Here is a 27,448-nt window from a genome sequence, read left to right as displayed (position 1 = left end):
CTTTTCAGGATAATTGGAGTTTAAATTATTTTCTTTTCCTTCTTATATTTGTGCAGATGGGTGTTTTAATTCCAAAACTACATAATTACAGTTTCCTTAATACCTATGTAAACATATTTTAATTAATATTTTTACTCCACTTCTTTAATATTCATTTTCATAGACGTCTTCTTTGTAACTGCTATCATATTGACTCAGAATTCCCTTCTCTGACAATCCTCATCATTTTTGGTGGCAACATATTATAACTTTGTTCTTATCCAGATAATATCTAAAAGGCACTTGCTTTAGAATTTTATTTTATAAATATTTTCAATACTCAAAAGAACAGCACTGAAATCTCAACAAAGATTCCACTATCCCAGTGGGAATAAATCTCTACTTTACAAGCTGGAGCTATCTAAATCAAAGTAATTTTCTATATATGTCCCTTCATAACTAAATACATTATTTTTACACTGTTCTACCAATATTAGAGAAAATACTTGAACTCTGTTGTTTTAATATTACTCTAGGCATGAAACAAGAGAAAATGTAATCATAATATCAGCAGCTCTGTTTAAATCACCTTCAAAGAAGTTTGGATCAGATCTCACGCTGTGTCTGAAAGTAGATATTTATAAATTGCTTTGAATTATATGACACCTTTCTTCTCCCAAGGAGCTTATTCTGATAGTATTTATTCTGTGGCATTTCAAATAATTGATTTGTTTCGGTGTGCATGTCCAGAGGCCCCAAGGACATGGCCATGTTTTTCACAGACCTAATAAGTAAAATTAACTTGGGGCAAAAACCAATGAAGGTAAGCTAATGCAATTTAGTGGGAGGAACAAAGACTCAGCATGTTGTATGTCATTCGTCTTAGGGACTATTTTTCTGTGTGCTGCAAAAATATTGAAGATATATAAGTTATTGAATTTTCTATTTCTATTCCTGGCCCTATGCTGACTCAGTAACTGACCGTGGGCAAAAAGTCACTAAACTTTTTGCAGCTGCAATATATTTATTTAGCAGAAATTATGTTATTGGTCAGTTATGTTTTAACAGCATTACCTGCCAGACATTACAGTGATGGATGAGATCATATTGCATATAACTTCAAATTCCTTAGATGGGGAGAAGTAGCAAATCATAGCTCATATCTCTTAGTGGACAAAAGAGACCTCCTGCTGCTGTTCCACTCTGGGCCCACCTTAATGTTACTTGATCCATGAAAATTCCTTGGATTCTCTAATAAACCTTTGCCTCAAGAGAACTTTACAATATTGTCCGAGTTGAGGCACCAATGATCAAAGATCTTATCCAATATGATAGAAATTGGAACAGAAAATGGTGCTAAAACTTCCCGTTTTTAGTAAGTATACGTCATAAGATATTAACACTGTTCCTTGAATTTGCAATATTTATTCTCTTCCCTAATATAACTCAAATGTATAGTTGTATTGGTTAAATTAGGCTTATATGAAACACTGTAACCTAAAACAAAGCAAGCACTTTTCAAAAATCACCGTTAATGGACTCTAAATCTAGAGTCCATTTTTACCCTCAATAACATATTTGTTTTGTTTCATTTTAAACAGATGTCAAAAGTTCATACACTTCCTAGAAGTGCATTTCTTAGCATTATTTTACACTCAGCTGTCAATGTCAGAATTAGAGAATAAGAAAAAAGGAGTATAATGTGCATGTTCACATTTATTTTGTACAAGTTAATGTACAATCCCACTTGAAATGAAATGCAGTTAATATATTAACATAAAATGCTGTCTACTATTCTTGGTAAAATCTTAACATAAAAAAAAGAGTTTAATAAAGGCCTTTTTTTTGGAACACAGTCCAATTTTCTTTTCTTTTTTCCCCTTTTAACAGGTAATAGTTCTATGAGATTTTGCCCAATAGCTAGGTTTTGATCTCACACTTCTAAAAAATTCTGCCAGTGGCAGCAATAGATTTAATGCTGCCCACCAGTTCAGTTCAATCCTCCCCTCTAGTCAGGATCCCATATGTCAAAGTAAGTTCTATCTGTCTGTCCCACAGCTCCATGTGCCTGAATCAGGTTCTACAACTAAGGAAATACCTCCTACATGAAGGCTCCTTTGCAAATGCACAGGTTTGAAAGGAACTATATACTAGATTCACTTCTGAAAAATTTACTACATACAGTTACAAAGATAAAGATTATATAAGACCCTTCAAATTATTATGTTAACTGTTTTATTTTCTTTAACAACCTTAATATTAGTATTCTACCTGAATAGATACTTGACAATGATTATGGATTTTAAGGGGAAATAGTTGTTCCATTTGTGGTTTTCCCCAGTAATATTTAACTGCACAGGTGAAGATACTAAGTAGCCAGCAAGTTGGTTTTAACCTGGGTTACTGTCTCCTAAAATAGGTAAAATAGAAAAAAAAAAAAAGAACTTCAAACTGAGTTGAAGGTATACACAATAGTATTAAAAATAATTGGTCACTTGACATTTTCAAAATCTGAACCCACCTGAAACAGATGTCTCAATTTGTCTAGGGCGGAAATAGCATTTAAAAAGTGATCTGCTTACTTTTGCCTCCATCTTTACTCCACTGTTACAGAACAATGACCTCTGAGACCAAGGGAAAAACAAAGTAAGTTCTACAATTTACCCATTCTGCTGTCTAAGAAGTTTCCAGAATATAGCACAGGGTAAAGGGACCCAAAGAGAGCCTGCAGGCATTCTTGAGTTGAAAGACAAGTTCAGAGTTCAGAGAGGCCAAGATACCTTGAAGCTGCAAGGCACAAAGACAGCTACACAAGACAGGATACCAGAAGTCTGCAATGGGCTCCCTTTGAGCCTTCATCATGAGCACTGGGTAGAGTCCTTAGAAGGGTATTGCTGTAAGCCATACCTAGAAAGGATCAATTTGTTTTGAAGCAACTTAATGCTTTCCAGAATAAAGTCCAAAAATACTAAAAGGAATGTAAATACTCTAGCATACCACATATAAAACTCACAATGTAATATCCAATCAAAAATAATAATATCAGGCATGCAAAGAAGTGCAGGAAAACATCAATCAGTACAAACAGACTCAAAAATAACACACATCCATGAAAAAGTTAGTAGATCAGAATGTTAGAAAAGTCGTCATAAATATGTTCCATATGTTCAGGAAAGTAGATAAAAGTGGGAATAAGAAAAGACATGGAAAAAATTTTTTTAAGACTAATAAAATATCTAAAGATAAAAAATACAACAAAATACACACTTTTTTGAACATTTCCCAAAATATTTTGTTCCATAAGACAAGTCTCAATGAATACAAAAGTTTTTAAAATATTAGAACTCTGATGTTTGATGACAATTAAATTGGATAAGAAACCAATAACAGAAAAATATATAGAAAATCTAGAAAATTTTTAAACAAAACAACATGTGGGATGCCTTGGTGGCTCTGTCGGTTAAGCATCTGACTTTGGCTCAGGTCATGATCTCACAGTTGGTCACTTCAAGCCCCGCGTCAGGCTCTGTGCTGATAGCTCAGAGCCTGGAGCCTGCTTCAGATTCTGTGTCTCCCTCTCTCTCTGCCCCTCCCCCACTTGCACTCTGTGTGTGTCTCTCTCCCAAAAATAAATAAACATTTAAAAAATTATTTTAAAAAAAGTGCTTGTAAATCATTGATGAGTCAAAGAAGAAATCAAAAAGAAAATTAGGATATATATAAACTAAATAAAAATGAAAACATAATATGTCAAAATTTTTGAAAACCAAGTAAAATAGTTCATAGATGACAGAGCTTTAAATGCTTATGTAAGAAAAACAGAAGAGTCTTAAATCAATATACTAAGCTTCCACAATGAGAAATTAGAAAAAGAAGAGCAAATAATACTCAAAGTAAGCAGAAGAAAGTAAATAAAGAGCATAAGTCAGTAAAAGAATAAAGTTACATATACATACGTGTATATATAGAGACAGTGAGACAGGGAAAGAGGATAAAATACAGAGAAAAAGAGAAACAGAGAGGAAATCAATGAAAGTAAAAGCAGGTTATTTGAGAAGATAAATAAAATTGATAAACTTTTGGTCAGATACATATCATAAATAGGAAAAGGATGCTCACTACAGATGCTATAGACAATAAAAGAATAAAGGAATATTATGAAAAGTTACATTACGATTACTTCAATAACTTAGATGAAATGAACAAAATTCCTTTAAAAAAAAACTACCAAAGCTCACTCAAGAAGAAATAGACAAATGAATAGCCCTATATCTATTTTAAACTGAATCTGTACTTAATAATTTTCCTGACAAACCAACCCCAGACAAAGTAAGACCAAAACCAAAGAGATTACCAAACAAACAAAACTACATACTAATGACCCCCATGAACACAGATAAAAAATTCTTAATCTCATTTTAGAAAATGAAATTCAACTATATATAAAAAGGATCATACATCATAGCTAAATGTGATTTATCTCAGAAATGAAAGTTGTATTTAACATTTGAAAATCAAACAATATAATTCACCATAATACAGAATCAAATAGAAGCATCATTTGTTATTCTCAACACGTGCAAAAAAAAAAGTTTGACAAAATTTAATATCCATCTATGATTGTAAAACTCAGTAAACTAGAAATAGAAGTTGTGATAGATTGAATAATTGCTTCCAAATCACTGGAACCTGTCAATGTCATTTCATATGGCAAGAGTACTTTGCAGGCAGGATCAGGTCAATGATCTTGAAATGAGATTATCTCGGATTACCTGGGTGAGCCCCAAATGCAATCACAAATGCTAATATAAGAGGGAAGCAGTTTGAAAATTCTACTACAGAAGAAAGAAGGTTTTGTGGTGACCTCAGAGAATTAAAGATTCTATGTCACAGGTTTTACAAATGGAGGAAACAAGGAATGGAATTTTAGAAGCTGGAAAAGGCAAGAAAATTGATTCTCGCCTAGAGCCTCTGGACACTGTTGATACCTTGGTTTGGGCCCAGTGTAACTGATTTCAGACTTCTGGCCTGAATAACTGTAAGAGAATAAACATGTGTTATGTAAGCCACAAAGTTTATAATAGTATGTTAGAGCAGCCTTAAGAAATTAATACAGAAATGAACTTCTTCAACTTAATAAAGGGCATCTAAGAAAACCAACAACTAACATCACACCTAATGATGAAAGACTGAATACTTTTCCCTTAAGATTGGGAACAAGACAAGGTTGTTCACTCTTACCATTTCAATGCAACATTATACTACGGACACTATTCAGTTCAATAAAGGAAGAAAAAAGGTAAAAACTATAATAATAGAAAAAGAAGTAACACTATTGACAGAAGTAGGTTTAGATAGAAAATCCTAGAGAATCTTTAAAACAGCTACAATTATAAGTTTAGCAAAAGCACATGACTCAACCTCAATATTTAAAAATTAAAATATATAGCAAAAAAACCCAGAAAATGAAATGAAAAAAAATACCATATACAAGAGCATCAAACATATTAAATTCTTAGAAATAAACCTAACAAAGATGGAGACTATTTGTATGCTAAAATCTATAGGATATTCACAAAATTAAAGAAGACTTACAGGGGCATGTGGGTAGCTCAGTCAGTTAAGTGTCCAACTTTTAAGTTTTAGCTCAGGTCATGATCTCATGGTTCGTGGGTTGGAGCCCCAAGTTGTATTCAGCATGGAGCCTGCTTGGGATTCTCTCCATCCCTCTCTCTCTCTCTCTGCCCCTCACCCCCAATAAATACATAAACCTTAAAGAAGATTTATAAAAGTGGAGAGATAGAGCATGCTCAGAAATCAGAAAATTAAACATAAAGTAAAAATTCTTCCCAGACTGATGTGTCAAAAAAAAAAAAATTCTTAGGTTGAAGGCAGCACAAAAACAGACTGTGAGCTGGATCTGCACATGGGCTATAGTTCCCAAACTCTTGGTACAGATTCAATGAATCCCAACAAAAATCCCAGCAGGTTTTATTATGGAAATTTATTTGGAAATACAAAAGTCCTAATGTAGCTAAAGTCTGAGAAAGAAGAATAAAATTGAAAGACTTATACTACCTGATTTGAAGACTTATTTTCAATGTCCAATAATCAAGTTAGTACAGGATTAGTGTAAAGCTAGATATATACATGATTGGAACTATAAAGGAGACCTCAAAAACACCCATACATACATGGTTAGTTGAGTTCCACAAAGATGCCAAGGCAATTCCACACAGATAGGATAATCTTTTAACAAATAGTGTTGGAACAATGTAGGTATCCATTTGGACTAAGAAAAAAAAGCAACAGTCCCTAGCTTGGCAAAAACATTTAGGAGTAAATCTTGGGTTACATAAAGATTCCTAAATAAAACACAAAAATCATGAACTATAAAAATATCATAAACTACTAGATTTCATCAAAATGTAAAGTCTTTGCTTTTGATAAGACAATGTTAAGGTAATATAAGAACAAGATACAACCAGAGAAAATATATTTGCAAAGCTTATATCTGAAAAAGAGCTCTCATCTAGAACAAGAATCAGCAAAACAAGACCCACTGGCCAACTCTGACCAGTCATCTGTTTTTGTAAATAAAGTTTTACTGACACACAGCCATATTCATCCACTTAGGTCTTATATGTTGTTTTCATGATACAAGGCCAGAGTTGAAATTGTTGCAACAAAAATCACATGGCCCATAAAGCCTAAAATATTCATTCTCTGACCCTTTAAAGAAAATATTTGCCAATCCCTGATCTAAAGAACTTGTGCAGCATACCAAGATAAACTTCCAATTTTCAAAAATGGGAGAAGATTTGAACTTGACTAATGAAGATATATGAATGTAAATAAACATGAAAACCTTAACATCATTAGTGATTAGAAAAATGCAAATTAAAACCACGATGATAAGCCACTATTGAACCACAGAATGGCTAAAATTAAAGATCATTCATGCCAACTAAGCAAGTGGGGAGGGAGCAAATAGAATCCTCAGACATTGCTGGTGGGAATGTCTATCCACTATCACTTTTGATACATTTCTTTAAAAAGCTAAACATACACATGCTAAACAACTCAGTCATTCTTCTCCTAAAGAAATAAAGTATGTTCATTCAAAGATATGTTTATGAACATCCATAAGAGGTCAATGTTACAGCCCCAAACCAGAAATGACGCAGATGTCTATCAGCAGCTGGATGGATAAAAACATTGTGGTACATGTATTCAATGACCTACTACTCAAGAATAAACAGAGTACATGCAACTCAATAATGAGACAAAAAATCCAATTTTCAAAAATGGGAAAATGGATGAGTCTCATAATATTTATGCTGAGTGAAGGAAAACTAGACAATAAAAAAGTACATATATTGTATAATATTTTTATGTAAAATTCTAGAAAATGGAAAATAATCTAAAATGACAGAAGGCAGATTAGTGGGTACATGGGATGTAGAGACAGAAAATAAAGGAACAATTACAAAGGGGCATGAAGAACTTCTGAATGAGAGAAATGTTCATTATCTTGACTGCTGTAATGATTTCATGGTTATATACCATCTGACAAAACTCATCAGATTTTACACTTAAAAATGCCACTTTCTTGTACATCAATTTCACCTCAATAAAGCCATACAAAAAACGGAAACTTTTCTGGAACAATATTCCATAGCCACAATTTCTCCATAGATATATTTTTGGAGTGTTACTTGTAAGGGAAAAATAATTATAGTGACATTCAGCCTGACTACTCATATTGTTGTCTGAGAAGCAGCAGTTTTGGCACTTACCAAGAGCTTGTCAGAAACACTGAATTCTTCCAATAGCCCAGCCACCACCCCAGAGCTTTTGATCAGAATAAGGTCTCCAGGTGACTTACATGCACATTAACGTTTAAGAAACATGGTTCAAGAGACAACAGCTTTGGTTCAATTGAAAAGTAAAAGTCAATACAAATAGTCCTCATCAGAAATGTAATTTAAAGGATTTCCTTTATCATGCCCTGGGTATTACTAGATAATTCTAAAATACCCTTGGATTCTGATTCCATAGTCCATGTCATTGCATATTTTCTACTGGAGCTGCTACCATTTTTCATACATGTATTTTCCTCTAGTATTCCCCTCCTTCGTATTCTCCCCACACTTAGGCATATATGTTCAGATTCTCATAGAAAATGTTAAGTGTATGTAATCTCTTTAAAATTATATTGGGCTCCCTTGCCTCCATTTCTATCCAGGACTCTTGTGCATTGTGGTCAAGTGGGACAAAAGGTGGTTTCAGAGAATTAGTATCCTGACTTGAGTCAAAATCTCTGAAATGAACTCAGGAAACTGACAAAAATATATGAAGACAAAAAAACTTAACCATGTAAACAACTGCCCATTTAATTCTTTTTAAGTCAACTTACAGTAATATAAGTATGACTCAAAGAGATGAGATGGAAATAAAGATTTGAAGAGAAACTCCTAATACAAAGCAAGTGCACTGATAAAAGAACACACTCTAAGGAGAAGAGTGCTTTACTTTATAGAAGTTGTTGTAGATCTTAGTGTGTTTTCACATTCATTATTTCATGTAATCTTTTCTATAAATCTATGATATAAGAATTCAAGTATGATTATCACCATTTTCCAAACAGTTTTATAATTTATCCAGCATTACTCAGCGGGGGGATTCAAATCCTGTTCTTTCAACCTTCAGCTTACCAACCCATATTGCATGTATAAAATGTCCTTGCAAGAGACACTAAAGATCTCTTTCAAGTTTCACATATAAGTGGTTCAGTTAAAGGCTAAAACAAACACTCTGGGGCATTTGCTCTCATGAGGAGCCAAAATCTGAAAGAGTTTGATATTAAAGTCAAAATTGCCTTTGAGTTACAAAAGTGCATAAACACATCTTTATCTCCAAAACTTCTACGGTCTTTTCACCTAAATGAAATGGCAAGCAGTTTTGTTTTTAAAAAAGAAAAAAAAAAACTTCTGGGTAGGAGGATTTTTTTTTTTTAATCTGGAGAGGATTTTTTTCCCCAGTAAGTAGTTAATTCTAGTGAGTTCCAGATGTCATATTTTAAAAGGCATTGCTCTCAGACTTCTTTCTACTAACTAAAGAAATCCCTCTTTTTTAGGTAAATTTACTATATCTCTACTACTTTTCATTCTGGAGTCAGCCATCTATTGTACCCTTTTTCTTTTTTTTTTCTTTTTCTTAAATGACGGTTCTCCTTGATTTCTTATTAAAGGGCTTTGACAGAAATAGATAAAAATGACACCTAGAAAAGAACACTGCTGCTCCTGGGAGTCATCAACTTTCAAATTTAAACTTGGAAAAGTATCTGAAGCAAGCCAAAATGAGCACAGAGCAAGCACAAAGACAAATGTTCCTTTTTCTTCTCCTCTTTTAGTTTGAGGGAAGGAGATTATTTTGTTTTGTATTGTTTTGTTTCGTTTTATATTTGGTCAGCTGGCACACTGCACAGTTAATTTGAGCTCCCCTCCCTCCCCTTCTCATTTCAGTTACTTCAGATGTGTCCTACATTAGCTTGTCTTGAAATCTTAAAGGGAGTTGGCCTCCATTCCCCAATTGGAACAATAGTTTCTCTCAGTTGACAGTGCCAGCTACATATATTATCTGTCCTGTTCCCAGCAGGAACATTCCAGTGGCTGTTTAGAAAAATTAGTCACATGGATTTTTAGATTGGGGAGTGGGTGGCTAGCTGCAGTTGTCATCTTTAATTTGTGAGAAAATTGAATTGTTTCTCTCTTTTCATGTCTCCCATTTACCTATTTTAGACTTTTGTAGATGCTTCACCTTTCCCTCATGACAGCTGAGAATGAGCCCATCTTTGGAATCCTCTAAGAACTGGGGGCATGTTTAGCCTGTTAATGCTTCTTTCTTGGCCCAGTTCCACTTGGGCTAATTACATTCTGTTCAAAAAAAAAAAAACTCTGCATTTTCATTTGTAGATGAAAAAGATTGTTTTTCAACCTCCTCTTCTGAGCTTTAAAACTCTACCCTCAAAAGCCCAGCATGGATCCATCCAAAGTTGCCTAAGGACAATTCCCAGAGTGTGGGAGAATCCAAAAGAACACAGCCAGTCTCAGAGGATAAAGTGGCCATCCTTGCACCTACCCCAAAATCAGTACACAAAGAAAAATATATGATTATCTGGCTGCAGAAGTTTGCCCTTTGCTTTAAAAGACATACTTCTTTACCAAGGGATAGTGATGACATATTTGAGAATCCACACCAAATACCATCCAAGAGAGATAAGAATTCCCTGGAAACACATTGTCTGTTTCTTTTTTGAAAATGAAAAGCACTGCAAAGTAATCCAAAAAGTCAAATTCCTATAGTTCCTAACCTCATCTTTGATGCTACATGTTGCATGCTCCAAATATGTCTAGCAGGCTACAGACATTCATTGAAATATATACATCTTGCCATGATGTCTCTTTTTTTGCTACAATCTATAAAAAGAGTTCTTCACTTTTATTTCAATTGAATGAAACAATGTGACATTTGCCCTTGTTATTTTAGCTTTATTTCAGAAATTTCTAAAACACTTGTCTCTGCAAGATTTCCTTGATGTTAAGGCACAGGAAATTGCTCTAGGCTCTGCTGACTCAACATTTACACATTTTTCTTCTGATGAAATATTTGTTTGCTTTAAAACCGAATGATGTAATGCAACTAAAACAATATAGAATTATACTAATTATGGTCTAAGTTGACAGATTTAGATGGAATCCTACTTTATGTCTGCTCTTGTAGTATATATAGTCATTATCTATCAAGTATTCACATGTAGATTGGGAATTTTCACACCAACTGTCAAAACTCCAAACCAGCAACTTAAAAAAAAAAAAAAGGAAATCTCAAAAGACTTACAGGTTTATTTCATACAGCACCACCAAGAAGGGATCATGAACACATTTATTTTGCTAGTCTTTATGACTACAAAGTTCCCACGATTGTGCACTCGGGAAGGGGAAGAGGATACATCTTTTTTTTTTAATTACTAAGTTTTTTAATTGAATTCCAGTATATTTAACATACAGTGTTATATTAGTTTCAGGTGTACAATGTAGTGATTCAACAATTCTATACATTACTCAGTGCTCATCATGAACCAGGGGGTACGTCTTAATTTTAAGATTCATGGGTGGGCTAAAAATAGGTTCGTGGAAGATTTATTGTTGGTTTCACACTTTTACATTTTCTATTACAAGTTTTGTATAAATATAAAATCATGTTTGTTTCTGTCTCATAAATGGCCTTGAGAGATAGCAATGAATCACAATAGATTTTTTTTCCACAGATATCAATGATGATAAGGCCTTAGGGAATATAGTTGTAAGTGACAAGGAGAGGAGACTCTGGGAAACCTCCCAATTTTCAGTTAACAATAAGCTTTTCTTACACACAAAAAAATCACAAGTTGCACACACACAAAAATCTTACTAAGCTCAATGAGAGGGTAGAAAAGTGGTAGATGAGCTTCCATTTAGAAGAATGAAAAATACTCTATTTGCGATTATCATGAATCATGGATCATACAGACTGCTCCTAGAAGACAGCCTAATAAGGAAGGGTATTTTTTGCTTGTGTAACAACATAAGCACTTGACTTTGGCAGTTCTGGAATCTATACCTCAGGAAAAAAAGGAGCCAAGTTAGGTGTGTTCATAGAAAGGCATTCACAATGAATAAGTGACGAATTTCTATTTAAGGATGGAAAATTTAGATAACGTTATCTGAAAATGTAAATACATTTTTAAAAGGTAGCTAGAATAAAAAAGAATGCAGAAAGTCTTAAAACATTGGACTTAGATGTCACTTGATATTTGAAGGGAGCAGGATTAATAAGAGTCAATAAAAAGAAAAAAATATTTTTTCAAAGTGTATAGTATATCTGTGATATTCATGACTCCAAGAAGTAGAAAATAGTCTATGCCCTGGATGGATGTGGATTATTACCTTAAGATAATTACAAGCGGGGCGCCTGGGTGGCTCAGTCGGTTGAGCGTCCGACTTCGGCTCAGGTCATGATCTCGCGGTTCGTGAGTTCGAGCCCCGCGTTGGGCTCTGTGCGGACAGCTCAGAGCCTGGAGCCTGCTTCGGATTCTGTGTCTCCCTCTCTCTCTGACCCTCCCCCGTTCGTGCTCTGTCTCTGTCTCAAAAATAAATAAACGTTAAAAAAAATTTTTTTTAAAAAAAGATAATTACAAGCAACAGAGGTTAGTAAAATAGGTTTGTAAATTTTAGTTGTACTCCTGAGCCTTTTATACCTGTATTATAAAGCTCAGTTACCAGGCTCAACATAAATGCCTTAGTTTTATTCTCAAAAAAAAAATATGGAAAAAAAAAAAGATTTGACCTAGGATAGCTTAAATTTTTGTAGAATTCTAGTGCCTTCATCTCTAGGACAAAATTCTGACAATAATGGAAGCACTGAAAAACAATAGTTGAAGGAATACAGAGAAATGGAGCATGCTGAAGAACAGAAATTCCAGAATGCTATGGACCACTGAATCTGTATTGCTCTCTCTTCACCACTGGTCCTTAAGGCATTTATTGAACATGGAAGAATGCCAGATACTTTACAGATATACTTCCTCTTCTATCCAAATTCTAGAATGTCAAGATTTTTCAGTAGTCCTGTCCTACATTTTTTAAGTTTCTAAGAATACATAAAGTGATAGCCAGACTTCTGTTCCTGATATAAAGTGCCAACCTCCCTCTGAGGGACCAGAGTTTACATAAATCGGCTTTAACATTTTCTGTTACTTTCTGAATCCTATGAAAGGTAACAAAACAAATGCCTAGTAAGACTAAAGCTATACAGGCTCCTTAGTGATTCTTTTAGTTATTTTGACAAAAGATAATTTTTTTCTTCTTCTCATACCAGAAAATTTGACACAAAGAACTGATTTTCACTTCAACATGTGATAACAGTGGAAGAAGCTGCAGGTTATTTGTTGATCTCCTCAGCTACTTAGTTAGCACTCTTTAAAAGGATGTAATTTTGATAGCAGCAACAACCCAAGAGGACAAAAGAAAATGTTATAATGCCAGTGATCTCTGCTGCTAGGGGAACACAAAAATTTAGGATTTAAAGTGCCAAAATGCTTTAACAATGTTATGGTCACCCTATTCTTAATTTTGCTTACTTGCTCAATTTTAACTACATTATTTAGCTGATTCTACACAATAGCAAATGGAAATTTAAACAGTGCCATTTGGGACATACTAAACTATCTTTCATGAGTGATGTAATTATTCCAAATTCTAACTGTACAGCAAAGGATACACTTGCATAAATGTTGGCTTGAATATTTTGGCTTCAATTTCAACTTTTGTAATAGCTGCAGCAAAATTTTCCTATCTAAATGTTTTTAAAGGCAGAATGTCTTCGTAAATGAGCAAAGAGTTGGATATTTAGACACTCCCTGGAAGCACAACATAGACAAGTGTCCAAATGCAAGTTTTCTCATTTATATGTAGTAGAGTTTGAATATAACACACCTGCTTAGCTTTGAAAGATGTGGGTATAACTACTCGTTAGGGCTCTGTGACTCTACCTGCTTGACATATAGCATCTTGGGCAATTGTGGGAGAATCTATAAAGGAAAGTTGATAAAGCAACCCCTGCTTTTCATATGGGTTGATGTGATTCAGCTGTTTCTGGTTTATAAAACCCAAGAGAGATGGGGCGCCTGGGTGGCTCAGTCCATTGAGTGTCCGACTTCGGCTCAGGTCATGATCTCACAGCCTGTGAGTTCGAGTCCCGCATCGGGCTCTGTGCTGATAGCCTGGAGCCTGGAGCCTGCTTCAGATTCTATGTCTCCCTCACTCTCTGCCCCTCCCCCGTTCATGCTCTGTCTCTATCTCAAAAATAAATAAACATTAAAAAATTAAAAAAAAAAAACAAACCTAAGAGAGACTGCATTAATATGAGGATAGAAGATTCATTCTTCTGCATGATAGGGGAGTGAGGGAGAAGGGAAAGTGGGTGACAGGCCTCGAGGACAGCACTTGTTGGGATGAGCACTGGGTGTTGTATGGAAACCAATTTGACAAATTATATTAAAAAAAAAGATGAGGACAGAAGAATCATGGAGAACTCATATATATACAAGGACTATGGACTGGCAAATCACAAAATTGACGTTTCAGGCAAAGTTGCATCTTGGAAGACTATATAAATGAGAGAGTAAAAGGCAAAGTCAAATGACAACTTCAAACAGAAAAAAACATGAAGAAGAGAAAAAAGTGAATAAAAAATGCATGTAAGGGAAGGTGCTAGCTGTAAGCTTCCCAAAAAGCAGAGGTAGCAAAAACCTAAATCAGAGCAGTCAGAAGCACATGAAAAAGTGGTAAGAAAGCTAAATTAAATTATGATATAAATGAGTTCATGGAATTAGTCACTAATAGTTTTCTTTACACAGAATTGGTGACAGCCTCTGTTCTCCTTCCCACTTTGGCATAACTCCCTGAAAGAAAAAGGATAAAGGGAAAACTAATACTTCCCAATAACATACCACAAGCCTGGCAAAATGCCATACAGACAACATGCTGTGTTGTTCAACCCTCATAATGATGAAAGATGATGGGGTTTTGGGGTGACAGTGGGGTTTGGAAGCTACTGCCAAGAAAAAATTCTTGAAAACATCTTTGGTGCAAATAGGTGTTTTTATTAAAGCACAGGGACAGAACCCATGGGCAGAAGCAGCTGCACTGGGGTTGTGACAGGTAACTGATTATATACCCTCAGGTTGGGAGAGGGTTAGGGACAGCATAAGTCTCTAAGATATTTTGGAAGCAAGGTTTCCAAGACCTTGAAGGGCTAGCTGTTGTTCAGAAAACACCACTTATTACCATTTAGTCATGAGACCCTTCAGATGTATGAGACCCTTCAGGGGGCCATAAGCTTGGAGTATAATTGCCAGCATACATCTTGGGGGAGCTAAGATAAAGGAAGTTTCCAAAGGAATTTTTATATATTAAAGTAGACTTATCGGGTGCCTGGGTGGCTCAGTCGGTTGAGTGTCAGACTTCAGCTCAGGTCATGATCTCACAGTCTGTGAGTTCAAGCCCCATGTCGGGCTCCGTGCTGACAGCTCAGAGCCTGGAGCCTGCTTCAGATTCTGTGTCTCCCTCTCTCTCTGCCCCCTGCCTTGCTCACACTGTCTCTGTCTCTCAAAAAGTGAATAAACATTTTAAAAAATTTTTTAATAAAATAAAGTAGACTTATAAGATCCTGAGGGGTCAGGATAATGTTAAGCCAAGATTCCCTTTTGCCCCTAGCAAAGTGTCATCATTGAGGCAGCTGAGTCAACTCTGCCTGTTTCAAGGACTTATCGCTGGACTGTAGGCAGTAAGGAAATTTAATTTTTCATTTGCCCTAGTTTCCCACACCACCATGGCAAGCACTTAAATCCCTTTCCTTTGTTCTTGGGTAGCCAGGAGTGTCCAAGAAATATCACACATATTCCACCAGAGGGGTGGGAAGGACGGTGCTAGCTTGTACTTTGCCCTCAGTTTGCGTTATGCTCCCTCATCAAAAGGTAAGGATGCTTTGGAGTGGTCTGTCGAGGTGGAAGATACAATGTACAGAGATTATCAAGAATGTCTATTCCCCATTAGAAGTAAGAAGTAACCGATAATTTACCTGTATACTTCTAATACGATGGGTTTGAAAATCTGTTTCATTCCTGGAGTAGAATTAAGAAAGGGAGTGCAATCTGATGAATCCTACCTTTAGAAATGAAAGCTGAAAACAGAAGTCTAATATGGACTTCAAGATAGCAGGAAAGGAAATGAGTTGGTATCTCTAGAAGAGGCACAAAAACTATGACAAAATAACATTTTTTAAGCTTTCCAATGTTCCTACAGCCTTTTTTATTTGTAATTTCTCGTCTGCTTTTATGAAGTGACTAGCTTTAAACCAAAAAAAAAAAAAAAAGCTTTGTCATTTTAGGTCTAAAATGTCTAAAAATAGATTAATAGCTCAAGAACCTATGTCTAATTCAATGCAAGTTGGGGAAAGACATCTCCAAAAGCAACCCACAATACCACCAATGGATATTTTAGGTTTTATTTGCTACAATGTGGGAGGAGGGGCAGAAGGAGAGGTAGGGAGGGATGGAGAGAAAGAAGAAGGAAGGGAAGGAGAGAAAGAAAAGCAGACTCCAGGACCAGAAGCAAAAAGAATGGACATGGGGTTTAAGACTTTGTCCAAGATCTGAACAGAACAATCTGTGAACTGTAACCCATGAAGCTGACATCATACCATATTTCTGTTGAGAAAATTTAGGCTCACAGAAGTTTTGTGATCTGCCCAAGGTCACACACCTAGCAAATGATGGAGATGGAATTCAAGAATAGCTGTGATTCACTCCAAAGCCCATAATCATGCTCCTTCATCACAGTGACTGGCAGCTAAGAATTTTAAGCCAAGAATGAGAAAATGGAGCCATAAGAAACAAAGAACAATTGGAATATGCAGCAAAAATAGTTACTTAACATACATTAGTTTAATCACTTTAATTGAAAAAGAAAAAGAAAATATTACCGAATTTAATCAAATATTATTGCATATTTATTAGTCTAATGAAGTACAATTTGTGTAAGAGTAAGATGTTGGTGAAATACCTTAATTTACCATGAGAAAAAATTTATATGCATGAAATAAATAATCAAATACTCTTGAGGAATAGGTTGGGAAGAACTAAATTTTGTTGTCACTGAGTGGGGTCTATATATAGCCCATTTTTATTATATTTGAGCTTTACTGGACATATTCACTGTAGTTTGGGGAATACAAAAGAACACTGGAATAGGGTTCTGAGCTTTAGCTTGTTATAAGATCTATAATAAATCACTTCAAGGAATGTCTGGCCCTGAGTTTTCTAACTTACAAAAATAAGGCACTCGGCTAGATTAGTGGTTATCATATTTTGTTTTTTTATAGAACTCCTTTTTTCCAAATAAATTCTTCAGTTGATCTCAAATAAGTAATGCTGATAAAATTGCAGCATGACAAACACCAAAAAAATAAAGATTTTTTTCCTTGAGCTCTCAGATTTATGTTTTAGAAAAGGCCTAGCCTTAAAACATGTGGAAAAATGATACCAAAATGAAATATAGTTCAGCATTTCACATATTGTATTCCAAAACATCCTAGTTCTTGGAAGTAGTGTTTTAAAAAGAATTCTCTGGCTAATAATATCATTGAATGATGAACACTGCATCTCCCTTTTGGAGAGTTACAATATGTGTATCATGTCAAGAAATCAGTAAAATTCTGCAGCAAATAAGCTTTCTTATTCATATGCATCACAAGTGACCTCAGGTCACTTTCGGTTTTTTTCCACCTGAAGTGACTATTCCAAGGAGCGTGCTTTTTAATATGGATTACAAGTTCGTGAACTCCAAGAACCCCAGTTTAAACACCTTGGCCTACTTAAGGTTCTGAAATGGTACCTACTATACATAACCATCCAATGGATATCATTTCCATGAACTTAAAGTTGAATTCTATAAGCACAGAGTTAACTGAGTACAAACCATGACATATGTAAGGTATCTTTTAAAGGAGGAGAGGAGCTGTTGATGATACAAAGGATATTCAAAGCTCTTCAATGAAAACAAATCTTAAGATCAGAAGAGAAAAAAATCTAAAAAAAGAAGTGCTAAAGTCTCAGAAGCTGCCACACCTCCAATCTGCTCCTCTCCTAGACCTGGTCATTCGCACTGCACTGTCCTTCTCAGCTTTTATTCTAGAATCCATAATAAGAGCTTCTCTCATCCCATAGCCAGTGCTTTGGTGAAGTTCCAGCATGGCCTACCACCGAAACATGGATTGATGTTCTTTAAGCCCTTTTTGCACCAAGATTATCTTCCACCTCTAAAATCACTAAGTGAAAGGAGCCGGGTGACGTAACATAGAAAAGATTGCTATTGCCTTATTTCTACAAATGGCAAACAAATAATGGGAAAGAACATTAGTGTGTTTTAGAAACAGACAACAAAGAAAAAAAAACACTATTTTTCTTCTAGATGAACAGAAACTACTTCTAAGCCATGGATGGATCTGTGAAAGAAAGTATGTGAAAAATGAAATCTATCTCTATATATCTCTATATATCTATACCTATATGTATATATAGAGAGATATAGATAGATATATATAGATATATATAGACAGAGAGAGAGAGAGAGAGGAAGGAAGGGAGGGAGGAGACAAGGGAAGGGAAGGGAAGGAAAGGGAAGGGAAGGGAAGAAACTAAAGTCAGAATCCAGTGCCAAAGAGTGAGTTTTCTCCCCAACATTTCAGCTGCTTAAATTACTAAACTGGCTCTGGTGATACCCATAACAATTAATTTAGAAAGATTTCCCCTTCTTCTTGCTAAAAGATAGGAGTGTTTTGGGGAGACTTCTGTGATTCCATCACAGTAAAAGAAGATGCACTATTGCCATCCCAAATTGAAAATGTATGTTTTTGCATAGGGATATTTTAGTATGCAGTGTTAAATTTCACAGCATTATTGACACAATACTTTTGGTATACACTGTGATTGGTGAGCTAGCCTTGGGACTGAAACTCCAGCCGTGATGATTCCTACTCTTTTGGAACATTACCTGTTCATGAAGTGGAGATTGCACTTATTTTCAGGAAAGAAAAGTACTGAGACTTCTCTAATCCAGAATAGTTTAAATACAGGAAATGTTCCAAAGGATAGCAATCAAAATAATTAATGAGTTAGATTGTTTTACTGATGTGGAAATACAAATAAAGTATAAATTACCCGAGACAAATTTGCTAAGAAAAATAATGGGGGAAATTGTGTGATGGTCTGCAGAATATGAAAGGCACAGACCTCAAGGCTAGAGAAATAACTTGGTATGATTCAAGGGTCAGTAGTATGGATAATGAGAATGTTCAGAGTAAAACAGAAGCTCCCTCCCCTATTGAAAAAGTAGCAGAGAAACAACACTAATTGGAATGTGGTCTAGGGATCCAAAGCAGGTAAAGACTTAAGAATAAACTCTAATACAATATTAATACTCATGTATAAATAAAACCAGATAAAACCACATAATTAGGGATCCAACAATAATTCCCCCAGATTATCTAGATATGTCATTTGACCCATCAGGGTCATCTTCTTTCATAAATATTGGACTCAACCAATTTGTTACCAGCTTCCCACCACTGGAATAGCCATCGGAAACATCAACGTTTAGGTGGCAAGTTGATTGTGCTTTTCTCTGGGCATCTAAAAAATCAATAGATGCATGATACACAATTTAAAAATCACAATTAGTTTCTTCCCAGTGACAAATAAATAGCAACCCCACATATCCTTAACAATCTCCAACACTGCCCAATAGAAATATAACATAAACAACACATGTAATTTTCAATCTCCAAGTAGATATGTTAAACAAAAGAAATAGGTACAATTCACTTATTAATACATTTTATTTAACCCAATATGTAAAAAATATAGTTTTATCTTGTGGCGCTAACCACATTTCAATGCTAAGTAAGAACATGTGGTCAGTATACCATATCATATAGCACAAAAACTAAGAGAAAAGTAGAGGTTTAAGACAGGAAAAATTTGTGCATGGGTCAATGAAGAGATATTCCTTCTGACACATGGTAATGAACATTATCATTGTATTGAATACTCTATAGGTAACTTCCCTGAAAAGGTGAAGGACAGACAGTAGGCACTGTGTGTAGTGAAGTGAGAATATCATCAAAATAAGAATTAACTTGTTTATGTGATTTGGAGATGGGTTAATTTTAAAATGAAATTTTTTTCTTCATATCCTCCTAAGCAATCAATCAAAAATATATCAAAACATAATTTAAAAATTTTTCACAACTGGCAACTGCAATGATGTTAAGATGCTGTGACAAGAAAATAAAATGTTACTATGAATATTATAAATAAAATTGTCAAGGATAGCACTCATATTAAGCACTTAAAAACATTTATAGGACAGTTGAAGATACCTAGACTTAGAATGCCAGTTGCAGATCATCATTCAGAATTATACCAACAATTTCTTTATTTAATAAAAATGTATTTAGTATTTATTCTATTCCAGAAGTCTCTCTAGGCTCTGTGGATACCACAAAAGCAAAAACAGGTAAAATCCATGATCTTCAGAAGCAAATATTCTAGGATAGATACATAAATTCATTTCTCTACCAAAGTTTTCTTAAACTGTTTTTAAAGAACTTCCTTTTTCTATTACCAACTAATTCAACCTAGAATTTGTTCTCTTAAGGGAACGTATTCATTGATTGTCAGACCCAAGAGCTGGAACCTGTTTTATTTATCATCCACTGCAGTACAGCTGAGTGCCTTACATATTACTTAATAATGGTACTGAATTGAATTAATTGAATCAAATTGAAATAAATCAAATTTATTTTAATTGGAAGGAATAAAATAGGTGTTACTGTACTGCTACAAATCCTAACTCAAAAACCAGGAATATCTTCATTAAAAATCAATACCTAAACTGGGGTGCCTGGGTGGCTCAGTCAGCTAGGTGTCTGACTTTGGCTCAGGTCATGATCTCATGGTTCATGGTTTCAAGCCCCACATCTGGCTCTGTGCTGACAGCTCAGAGCCTGGAGCCTGCTTCAGATTCTGTATCTCCCTCTTTCTCTGCCCCTCCCCTCCTTGCACTCTGTCTCTTCTCTGTCTCTCTCTCTCAAAAATAAAATAAACATTAAAAAATTTTTTTAATTAATACCAAAACCAAATGAAAACATTAATTACAAGAAAGGAAAACTACAGACCAGTATTTCTCATGAACATAGATGGAAAAATCCTCAACAGAGTATTATCAAATCCAACAATATATAAAAAGAATTATATACCATGACTAAGTGGGATTTATTCCAGGTATATAAGACTGGTTCAACAAATATTAATCAATTATTGTAATCAATCATATAAACAGACTAATGAAGAAAATTTACATGATCATATCAATTGATGTTAAAAATATATATTTGACACATCCTAACATCTAACACTAATCCATGATAAAAACTCTCAGGAAACTAAGAATGAAGAAGAACTTCCTCAACATGATAAAGAACGTATATAAGGGGGGGTGCCTGGGTGGCTCAGTTGGTTAAGTGTCCGACTTTGGCTCAGGCCATTATCTCATGGTCTGTGAGTTTGAGCCCCACATCGGGCTCTGTGCTGACAGCTCAGAGCCTGGAGCCTGCTTTGGATTCCATGTATCCCCCCTCTCTCTGCCCCTACCATGCTCATTCTCTGTCTCTGTCTCTCAATAATAAATAAGTGTTAAAAAAAATTTTAATAAAAAAAACTTCTATAAAGAACCCACATTTAAAATCACACTCAATGGTGGGAAACTAGGGGCTTACCACTAAGACTGAAAACAAGGAAAGGATATTCCCTCTCATAACTCCTATTCAACATTACACTATAAGTGCTAACACATTAAGACAAAAAAAATAATAAAATGCATACAGTCCTTGAAGTAAGAAATAAAATTGTCCTTGTCTAGAGATGGCATGATTGTCTATGTAGAAAATCACAAAGAATCAACAAAAAATTCCTGGAATAAATAAGTGATCATCGCCGAAGTGCAGAATAGAAGGTTAAGATACAGAAGCAACTGCTTTCCTCTATACTGATGATGAAAAAAATGAAATTTGAACTTTAAAACACAATATTATTTACATTGGCACCAAAAACAATGTAATAGTGCTCACTTCAAAGGCACACATACAAAAGTTGGAATAATACAGAGATTAGCATGGCCCCTGTGCAAGGATGACACACAAATTTTCAAAGTATTCCGTATAAAAAAGGAAAAAGAAAATAATGTAATATTCAGATATAAATCTAACAAAATATGTACAGCATTTATATGAGAAAAACAGAATATTATTCAAGGATATAAAGAGATGATCTATTAAGCCATAAAGGATGTGAAGGAACCTTAAATGCATATTGTAAGTGAATGAAGTTAGCCTACATGATGCTACATAGTACATGATTCCAATTACATACATTCTGGAAAAGATAAAACTAGAGTGACAGACAAATAACCAATGGTTTCCAGGGCTCAGGGGTGAAAGGAATGAATGGTAAAGCACAGAGGTCAAATTTTTTAAATTTAATTAAAAAAATAGCTGATAAAGGTCAAAGTGACATAGGAGCCAACTAAAAGATCCCCAAAGGTCAAAGCTGGAACAATTGGGGCAATAAAATAAAGTAGTATTGGATTGCAACTCGAAGGTTAAAGTAAGTATCCATGAGTCCATACTGATATAAACAAATGATTAAATAAATTAACAAATGAGACAGAAGAGACAAATCTCAGAAGAATTCCACATAAATTATTTAGATACTCCATCCTAAAGGTGGAGAAGAACAACTCCCCATCCTTAAGTGCAGGCTGTACATGGTGACTTCCTTCCAAGTATGAAAATAGGAGGGAGAAGGCTGCCTGTGTAGCTCAGTTGGTTAAGCATCTGACTCTTGGTTTTGAATCAGGTCATAATCTCATGGTTCATGGGTTTGAGTCCCACATTGGGCTCTGCACTTAGAGTGTAGAGCCTGCTTGGGATTCTCTCTCTCTCTCTCTCTCTCTCTCTCTCTCTGCCTCTCACCTACCCATGTGCTCTCTCTCTCACACAAAATAAACATTATTTTTTAAAAAAAGAAAGAAAATAGGGAGAAAGTAACAGTAACGAAATCTGAAAAACATTACTTCTGCCTATTGACAAAGGTCAACATCAATGGTCACAAATCATGTAGATTGTATGCGCCCTTGATAAGATATGATAAAAATGACACACTTTACTTTTATGATCTTCCTTCCTTAAACCCATAACTCCAGTCTAATTCATGAGAAAAACATCTGATTCCAGTAGGTGTTCATTCTACAATACATTTGCTGAGTACTCCCCAAAATTTCAAGGTCATCGAAAACAAGGAAAATCTCAGAAATTATCAAAACCTAGAGGAGATTAAGGAGACAGGATCCCAGAACAGAAAGGAGGAATGAGGTGAAGGCTAAGGAAGTCTGAATAAATTATGGACTTCAGTTAATAATAATGCACCAATGTTGGTTCATTAATTTTAACAAATAGATTATGCTGATGTAAGATATTAACCATAGAGGAAACTGTGTGTGGGGTTGGGTGTGGGAGAAGGATGTATGGGAACCCTCTGTACTATCCATTAAATCTTTCTGTAAATCTAAAACTTTTCTAAAAATAATCTATTAATTAAAAATTAATATTCTGATTAACCCATTGGCACATACTTTAATATAAGTAAGATTACTTTTGAAACATAACTGATAACCAGACCACGGACCTTGGCAATGCCCACTACAGTGTAGTGCTAAGAAGATTCAGTCTGAAGAAACTTGTCATCCTTACTCATTTATTATAAAAATTAAAATGCTATAATTATCTATGAAACCATTTCTTATCAGAATATAAACAATAGTTACCCTTGAACAACACAAGTTTGAAATGCATTGATCCACCTATGTGGATTTTTTCTTTGATAAATACAATACCATAAATATATTTTCTCTTACGATTTTCTTAATAACATTTTCTTTTCTCTAGCTTACTTTATTGAAAAAAATACAGTATATATGTAACATGCAAAATATGTGTTAATAGACTTTATGTTATCAATAAGGCTTCCAGTCAACAGTAGGCTATTAATAGTTAAGTTTGGGGGGCAAAGTTATATGCAGATTTTAAACTGTGTGGGGCTTGACACCTCTAACCCTCGTGTTGTTCAAGGGTCAACTATACTCAAGTTTCCTCCATAGTCTTGCAACCTAATCTAGCCACTTTCCTAACTCTTTATTCCCATTCACAGCTAATCTTAATCCACAGTTATATTCACTGTTTCTACCTCCTTATTTTCCACTTCTCATTCATAGTAATTTGGTTCTGCCCCAATTACTCCTCCAAGGTCAATAATGGTCTACCTAAACCAGTAGGCACACACCTATTATTTTACTTCATTTCTTGGAAGTATCTGACACATTATCTATTCCTCCCTTTTTAAAACACTTTCTTCCTTTTCATTCATCACATTTCATTTTCCTGGTTTTCTTCCCGCCTTTCTTGCATCTTCTTGTGTGTGTGTGTGTGTGTGTGTGTGTGTGTGTGTGAGAGAGAGAGAGAGAGAGAGACAGAGAGAGAGAGAGAGAGAGAGAGAGATTCTTATCCTGTCCTTAAATGTTATTGTCCTTAAAGTTCAGTTAAGCAAATTCTTTTCATTGTATGTTACTCTCACTGTGTGATTACCTTAACTTCTATAGGCTTTAGTAGCTACTATCTGTTGTCTAGGGCTCTCTCCTGAGCTTGGAGATACTATCCTACTTAATTGGTATTTCCACTTTGCAGCGCCACTCACATATACAAGTCAAAAAGTCCCAGAATTATCTACCATGTCCTCTTCCCCTAACTCCTTATACTCTATATTCTCTCAGTACATGGTATCACCATTGTCTACTCAAGACAACAGTCATTAGAATCAATTTAACCCTCACCTCCAATATTAAGGCATTCCTTAATTCTCAGCATACCTCCTAAAAAACCTTTGCAAATTCATCAACTTCTATCCATCCATAGAACTACCATCCTACTTCAAACCATCATTACCTCTTACCTAGATTTCTAAAATAGCCCCTTCCAGGTCCCCACATCTCCATGCCTTCTCCCTCCAGTTGTTCTCTATTCCATCTCATCATTACTAATTCAAGACACTTTAATGATTCCCTTTTGTTATTAGTTTGAGATCCAAATGATTTAATTTTGCCTATAGGGTCTTTCCTAATTAGGGTCCCACTTAATATTCCAGTCTACTTTCCTGCTTCTTTCCCTACTTCCCTAGTTCCACCTCACACCATGCAAACTGCGTTCAGTTCCTCAAATGTCTATGCAGCTTTCTCTGAATGCAACATTGCCCTAGGCCACTCTCACTGTCACCTACTCTAACCTCAGAGTTCACTTTAAATAGTCCTTTCAAGAAGCTTTCTCTGAATCCTCAGAGATAGTTGCCTCTCCTACATATTGCCAAAGAATCTTTTTCTTCTGCTCTCAAAACCATTGACACACACACACACACACAGATAATTTTAAATATCCTCAATATTTATCCATATTGCTAATTAAACTCCAAGCTCTCCAAAGGTAATAAGAATATCAATATTATTTATTAACTCTTCCCCAAAATATCTAACACAATGACTGATGGTCAGACAATATTTGATACATTGACTGAGTGATGAAAATATAAATGGATGGTTGCAATAACTCAAAAAAAAAAAACCTGAAAAGTAGATAATCTATTTAAACTTAGAATTTAAAAAAAAGAAAAGAAAAAGAAAAACACTTCTCTGGAATGAGTTATAGCTTGCCTGGAGCTTTTGATTCTAATACATTTTCTTAGAAATAGACTTGGTTTCTATGTGTATGAAAAATTCATAAAGAATACCCACTGTATCCCAGGTTTAAAGTAAGGATTTCCAAGAGAGTATTATTGCATTAGGTTGCAATAGTCACGTTAATCACCTAATACCATGTTTGAACTACACATGAATGGACAGGACCAAAGACATGTTCCAAGACATCAAAGGACTCAAGTTTGATAATAATAGTTTGGAAGCAGTCAGAGAAGAGTTAAGGAAGGAACTGTCAGCAACTGAAGGATAACAGTGGGTATTAACAAGTACATATCATAGGGCCATGACTGCAAATTCAATATCGGATGTATAAATAGCAATACAAGCCAGAATGAACCCCTAGCTCAAGCAGCCTTTAGACTTGACAACTGGGCAGTTTAGGAAGATTTCAAAGCTTCACAGAACAGACACAGAATAGATGACAACATTTTGAGTATTAGTAGCAGCAAAGTATATAGAATAACAAGGATGAGATAAAGATATTCTGCCATGTCTATGTACAGGAGAGGATAGAAAAACAAAAATAGGTAGTGAAAAATTTATAGAGTCAAAGATACATATAATATTTTCTCCAAATTAGCTTTTTTCATTTAAAAGCAACAACGACCAAATAGTTTCAAAATGTTTTAATTTTTCTTTTAATTATACTTAAATTACAGGGGCGCCTGGGTGGCTCAGTTGGTTAAGCATCCGACTTTGGCTCAGGTTATGATCTTGCAGTTTGTGGGTTCACGCCCTGCAATGGGCTCTGTGCTGACAGCTCAGAGCCTGAAGACTGCTTCAATTTCTGTGACTCCTCTCTCTGTCCCTCCCCCACTCACATTCTGTCTCCGTCTCTCAAAAAATAAACATTAAAAATAATTTTTTAATCCTACATAAAAAAGTAATAAATATTTTTCTTTTAAAATGTCTAATTGCCATGTCTTATGTTACAAAGAAACAGGCATCAAATGACATTAATGATAAAGTCAACGTTAACAGAATTAAAGTAACAGAGTTTCTCTTCGCTTCTCTAAAGTTTGTATTACTTATTATTGACTTTTTTGTAAATGAAGATACTCTCAAAGAACGAATGGTTGCTTTTATATCATCAATTCTGAAAATTCTACTATTACATCTTCCTTCACTGATGTCATCTCCACTCAGGTTATTCACAAAGTAGTTGGGTTAGGAAACAACAACACTTAGATTTTGTCTCAAATGTTTTAGAGAAACTAGCTCTAAGGATCCAAATCACCAGGCTGTTGCAAATCCCCTACTCTTCTATTTTGACCTACCACATGTTCAACATCATCAAAAACCTTTTGAGCCCAGAAGTATGATCCAGGTTTCCTTTTTTATCTCCCATGTGTTGCATACTAATAAGAAAGGAAATTCTCATAAGTGCTCAAAAAATACTTGTTTGGTAAATGAGTGAACAAGGAGTAAGAGAAATAAGTCCCTAATCTTTTGCTCACCTTGTGCCAGGTATTATGCCTAGATGAAAAGAGTGGATTAGAATGTACTTGACCATCTATCTTTATACATAGTATCAAGCTATTGAACCTCTAATTTATGAAAGGTGTGAGATAACTTGGCATATCGCTTTTTTTTCATTCTTTTGTTGATTTACTTCTAGGAGTTCCACATTTTCTCATTATCTTTCTTTTCCTGCAACCATTTGCGCATATAATTGCTTTTAAACCATGAAGTTGCTGTAACAAATAGTGCTGTCTTTAATAAAGAAGACAGTAGTTGACAGATTAATGACATTAAATTATTTAATAACCCCCTATCTTTAAATGAATTATAAGAGGCACAGTTCATTTGTTTATTTTTGGTCCTCAGACTTTGTATAGGCAGTTAATACATAGGAAGGAATTACAGCAAACTCATTTCTGCCTCAGGAACTAGAGCTCTTCTCCTAGCCATGAATATCTATTTGAATTTCTATACGGAGTCAAGTG

General features: G+C 34.9%; 1 protein-coding gene and 1 non-coding gene across 3 annotated transcripts in view; one reads left to right on the top strand and one right to left on the bottom strand.

Annotated features, from left to right (window-relative positions):
* Positions 1 to 27,448, bottom strand: part of LOC113604776 (uncharacterized) — a 591,327-nt gene that overhangs the window by 246,698 nt on the left and 317,181 nt on the right. The gene's annotated exons all lie outside the window — the stretch shown is intronic.
* On the top strand, positions 21,764 to 21,867 carry LOC113604824 (U6 spliceosomal RNA). The gene has a single exon (XR_003426849.1). It is a non-coding gene; the product is annotated as a U6 spliceosomal RNA (small nuclear RNA).

The sequence above is a fragment of the Acinonyx jubatus genome, chromosome C2, assembly GCF_027475565.1.
Source record: "Acinonyx jubatus isolate Ajub_Pintada_27869175 chromosome C2, VMU_Ajub_asm_v1.0, whole genome shotgun sequence".
NCBI classification, from domain to species: domain Eukaryota; kingdom Metazoa; phylum Chordata; class Mammalia; order Carnivora; family Felidae; genus Acinonyx; species Acinonyx jubatus.
The sequence above is the reverse complement of the archived record's forward strand: the minus strand, read 5'-3'. Positions and strand labels throughout refer to the sequence as shown.